Genomic DNA, 5,493 nt, shown 5'->3' with positions numbered 1-5,493 from the left:
ACTCCTGGGAAGTGCAGCGTCTACCAGGAGATTTATCGCATAATCCCCCCGTTGATGGGGTGGTAATTGAGTGCCTTCTTTTTACAGAAGGCGAGAGCCAAATCGGCATATTCTGGGAGAATGCGCACGGTGGAGACCTGGTCTGGACTTTCCACCGTGGTAGCACCAACGGAAACCCCTACACACCTCCCCGAGCACTCTCGCAACTACCCCGTGAGAGCCCTCTGTTGCCAGGAAATGGTGGGGTTATGACGAGCCAACCAGGGAAGGCCTAGTACCACGGGAAAACGCAGGAGAGTCAATGAGGAAGAGACTGATTCTCTCCTCGTGACCCCCCTGCGTCTCCATGGCCAGGGAGATGGTGGCTTCCCTGATTAACCCGGACCCTAATGGTCGACTATCCAGAGCGTGTACCACAGGAATAATGGGGATCCCTAAACTAAGGGTGAACGCTCTGTCGATAAAGTTCCCAGCTGTGCCTGAATCGACGAGCGCCTTATGCTGAGAATGCGGGGAAAACTCAGGAAAACAAACAGGTACAAACAGGTGGACAACAGAGGACTCTGGATGAGAGTGGTGCAGACTCACCTGGGGTGACGCTAGAGTGCCCTGCCTGCTGCTTCGACTCCCAGAGGGACCAACCCTGATCCGACCGGCAGTGTGCCCTCTGCGGCCACAGATGGTGCACGTGAAGGCCCCTCCTCCAGCCTCCCTACGCGCAGCCCCTCCCAGCTCCATGGGCACCGGAGCGGGGGTGCTGGAAGATGGAACCGACAGAGCCCCCTCTGGACGTTCGCGGGTGACCAGCAAGTTATCCAACCGGATGGACAGATCCACCAGTTGGTCAAAAGTGATGGTGGCATCCTCTGCAGGCCAACTCCTGTCGGACGTCCTCGCGCAGGCTGCATCGGTAGTGGTCGATAAGGGCCCTGTCGCTCCATTCTGCTCCGGCGGCCAAGATCTGGAACTCCAGTGCGAACTCCTGTGCGCTCCTCGTCCCCTGCCTCAAATGGAAGAGCCGTTCCCCCGCCGCTCTTCCTTCGGGTGGATGGTCGAAGACGGCCCGGAAGCGGCAGGTGAACTCTTCGAAGTGGTCCAACGCCGCGTCTCCTTCTCCCCATCTGGCGTTTGCCCACTCCAGAGCTCTCCCTGAGAGGCATGAGACGAGGGCGGACACTCTCTCCCTTCCCGAGGGAGCTGGGTGAACGGTAGCCAGGTATAAGTCTAGTTGTAGGAGGAACCCCTGGCACTGTGCTGCCGTCCCATCATACTCCCTGGGAAGGGAGAGACGCATCCCACTGGAACTGGATCCGGACTGGACGGGTAGAGGTAACCCCGGTTGCGCTGGTCAAGGTGCTGGAGAGACTTCCTATCTCCCAGTGGTCCATGGTCTGGACAACGCGATCCATCATGGCACCGATTATCATAGATATATCGGTGGTGACAGTGTTTCCTAGCCATTCTGCAATGGGCAGCTGGGGGAGGTGCTCTTATTCTCCATGGACATTACAGTGTCCCAAAATATATAGGATTTGTATGTCAATCTCTTACGGCTCAAAGTGGAAGAGAGCTTGACTTCATCACTACATGTTTTTGTAAGAAGAGTTGACAGACTAAGTGTACTGAGCTGTCTATTTAATCTGCTAGCACACAGCTTGTACACCCAATCATATCCCACAAGACATGCCACCAGAGTTCTCTTCACAATCCCCATGTTCAGAACATACTGTGGGAGGTGCACAGTACTACATAGAGCCATGACAACATGGAACTCTATTCCACATCAGGTAATTGATGCAAGCGGGGACTGAGGTGCAGACACACGCATACGCACATAGGCGCTAGCACACGCACTCTACACACACGCACATTGTAATATTGTTGTGTACTGGTATTATACATTTTGTATTGTGGATATGTAGCGGTGTGGTAATGTTATATGATGTACTGTTTTATCTTTTGTTTTATATGTAATGGTAGAGCCATGGTGTGTTTGGACCCCAGGAAGAGTGGCAACATCTAATTGTGATCCCTAATAAAAACAAATACAAATTCCCTGACTTGGAATAATCAGTAAAGTTACTTGATGAACGGTCAAGTTTTAAAATCAAGGCAGATACATGTAACAATGACAGTACGCTTGCAATATTCTGAGTATCCCAAATGGAATAATAATAACACTTCCCTGTTTATCCCAAATTATATTGATTGATTGGCAGAAAAGTGGCCACCACTTGACATTATATAGTATTTTGTATGGATCAGTGATGTCCCACACACTTTCCCTGAAAGTACTTTTTGAAAGTGATTAGAGACAATCACAAAAAGATCACAAAGAGACTATCACAACGATAACAATCTACTGTACATTAAACCTGCAATACTAGGTTTAAGGGGACTTCGCTATTGTTGTCAATACTAATAGAATTAGAATTTTTTCATTCAATATCATGCAATTTATACTGATTTCTGATTTATCATATACTTCGGGATATTTTAATGAAACTTCCCCAGAGTTGGATGAACTCATGCATACCATTTTTAGGAAGTTGCTAAGTAGCGTTAGAGCAATTGCTAACTAGCAATTAACTAACTAATTAATTAATTAAGTAACCAGCGCAATGACTGGAAGTCAATGGGAACAGATAGCATGCTAGCTGTTCCTGTAGACTTCTAGTCATTGGACTAATAATTCCTGTTAGCGGTGGCTCACGAAACTACCTCTAACTTCCTTTATACTGGACGCAGAACAGCTTGAACAGCCGCTTTTTTACCGAGCTCCGCACCAAACTTCAGAAAGATTGTGAAAAAAACAAGTTTACAGTCTATTACTGTTTTTATTTGTTCAAGATATAAGAACTTTCATGTGACTGGAATAATAATTGGATAATTTATTTTGGCATGTCTATGCGAAGTCGTGACAAAAAAAGAAAGGAAGAAGCTAGCCGTTCTATTGCTAATCAACAAGAGAGAAATGTGCTTATAGACAACTGCCTGTTCCAACTCCCCGCACTTGCCGGGCTACAGGGGGGATCCAGCCAGGACGAGTGGTGCTAGCCCTGCGCTCGAGACCGCCAGTGCGCCTCCACGGTCCAGTGCATCCGGTGCCTCGGCCAAGGACAAGGCCCCCTGCATGTCTCCCCAGCCTGGTGAGTCCTGTGCCTTCTCCCAGAGCCAGGCCTCCTGTGTGTCTCTCCACTCCAGTGATGATCCATGGCAAGAAGCCTCCAGTGGTGATCCATGGCACGAAGCCTCCAGTGGTGATCCATGGCACGAAGCCTCCAGTGATGATCCATGGCAGGAAGCCTCCAGTGATGATCCATGGCAGGAAGCCTCCAGTGATGATCCATGGCAGGAAGCCTCCAGTGATGATCCATGGCACGAAGCCTCCAGTGATGATCCATGGCACGAAGCCTCCAGTGATGATCCATGGCACGAAGCCTCCAGTGATGATCCATGGCACGAAGCCTCCAGTGATGATCCATGGCATGAAGCCTCCAGTGATGGTCCATGGCATGAAGCCTCCAGTGATGATCCACGGCACGAAGCCTCCAGTGGTGATCCATGGCACGAAGCCTCCTGTGGTGATCCACGGCACGAAGCCTCCAGTGATGATCCACGGCACGAAGCCTCCAGTGATGATCCACGGCACGAAGCCTCCAGTGATGATCCATGGCACAAAGCCTCCAGTGAGAATCCATGGCACGAAACCTCCAGTGAGGAGTTATGGCACGAGGCCTCCAACGAAGGACGTCAGTCCGGAGCCTCCAGCAACGCCCTCTAGTCCGGAGCCTCCAGCGTCGCCCTCTAGTCCGGAGCCTCCAGCGACGGGCTTCAGTCCGGAGCAGCCAGAGTCTCCCTCCTCTCCGGAGCAGCCAGAGTCTCCCTCCTGTCCGGAGCAGCCAGAGTCTCCCTCCTGTCCAGAGCAGCCAGAGTCTCCCTCCTGTCCGGGGCCCGCCGCGAGGGTCCCCGGTCCGGGGTCGGCGGTAAGGGTCCAAGAGGCGCCACCTAAGTGGGCCAAGACTAAGGTGGAGCGGGGTCCACGTCCCGCACCAGAGCCGCCACCGCGGTGAAATGCCCACCCAGACCCTCCCCTATTGGTTCAGGTTTTGCGGGCAGAGTCCTCACCTCCGGTGGGGGCACTGTCACGCCCTGACCATAGATTGCTTTGTATGTTTCTATTTTCAGTTTGGTCAGGGTGTGATGTGGGTGGGTATTCTATGTTGTAGGTCTAGGGTTTCTATTTCTATGTGTTTGGCCTGGTATGGTTCTCAATCAGAGGCAGCTGTCTATCGTTGTCTCTGAGAGCCATACTTAGGTAGCCTGTTTACCCACTTTTGTTTGTGGGTGGTTATTTTCTGTTTAGTGTTTTTCGTCACCTTACAGGACTGTTCGTTTGTCGTTTTTGTTGTTTTGTTCAGTGTTCAGTTGTTTATTAAAATAATGAACACTTACCACGCTGCACCTTGGTCCTCCTCTCTTTCTCCAGACGACAATCGTTACAGTCATGCCTTATTGGAATGGATTTATTGATAATATCTGTTGGAAAAAAGTTTGGATTTTGCCACACACATACCTACTTGTTAACAAAATTAAGGAAGTTTCCTTTAAAATTATTCATAAATATTATCCTGCCAACCACTTTATGAAGAAGTTTAAGGAAAACATCAACTCAAATTGCTCCTTTTGTAATGACCACCCAGAAACAGTGTTGCATCTTTTTTGGCATTGTATTTGTGTAAAAAAAACTGTGGCAAGACATCAGTAGATTTATAATTGAACACATTTATGAAGTTCTTACACTGTTGTGGAGAGATGTACTGCTTGGATTCTTTACCTACGATAGGAATAAGCTGAATTTTTTAAATGTAATTAATTTCTTTATTATTTTGGCCAAATTTCATATTCACAAATGTAAATTTACAAACAAAAAAAACACATTTTAAAAACTGTATTTTAAGACAATTAAATACTCTACTAACAAAAAATCTGTTAGAATTATAAGTGTATGTATTGCCCTTAAGGTCCTTGTGTAATGTGATATTGTGATATTGTACCCCCTAGCTCAATTGTCCATTGTATATTATCCATATATACTTGTGTTCCCTCATGTACTTCCTGTATTGATTTGTTGTTAATAATTTTTTATATTTTTTATTAAAAAAAATTGATATATTTTATTTTTTTAAGTTCATCGGACTCTGGGGAAGTAAAATAGGTCAAAGCGCTTCATTAAGTGTACGTGTATTCCTTTAAATCGTTTTTTTATTTTTTATTATGAAATATTGTTGCATGAATGTGTTTTACACTTATGTATAGGGAACCTTTATTATGAAAGTCCCACCTTGAGGAAAAACGTGACACGGAAGTGATCCAGAAACAGTTCCTTAGTTACTGTGTATGACTTTGTGTTTGTGGTAACTAGTGACGACCCAACAATTGCAGAGTTCTGTTAAATACCCTGGCCAGCGTTGAACCGGCCTATGGTCCGTC

This window comes from Salvelinus alpinus, chromosome 6, assembly GCF_045679555.1.
Source record: "Salvelinus alpinus chromosome 6, SLU_Salpinus.1, whole genome shotgun sequence".
NCBI lineage: Eukaryota > Metazoa > Chordata > Actinopteri > Salmoniformes > Salmonidae > Salvelinus > Salvelinus alpinus.
This window is presented reverse-complemented; position numbering follows the sequence as displayed.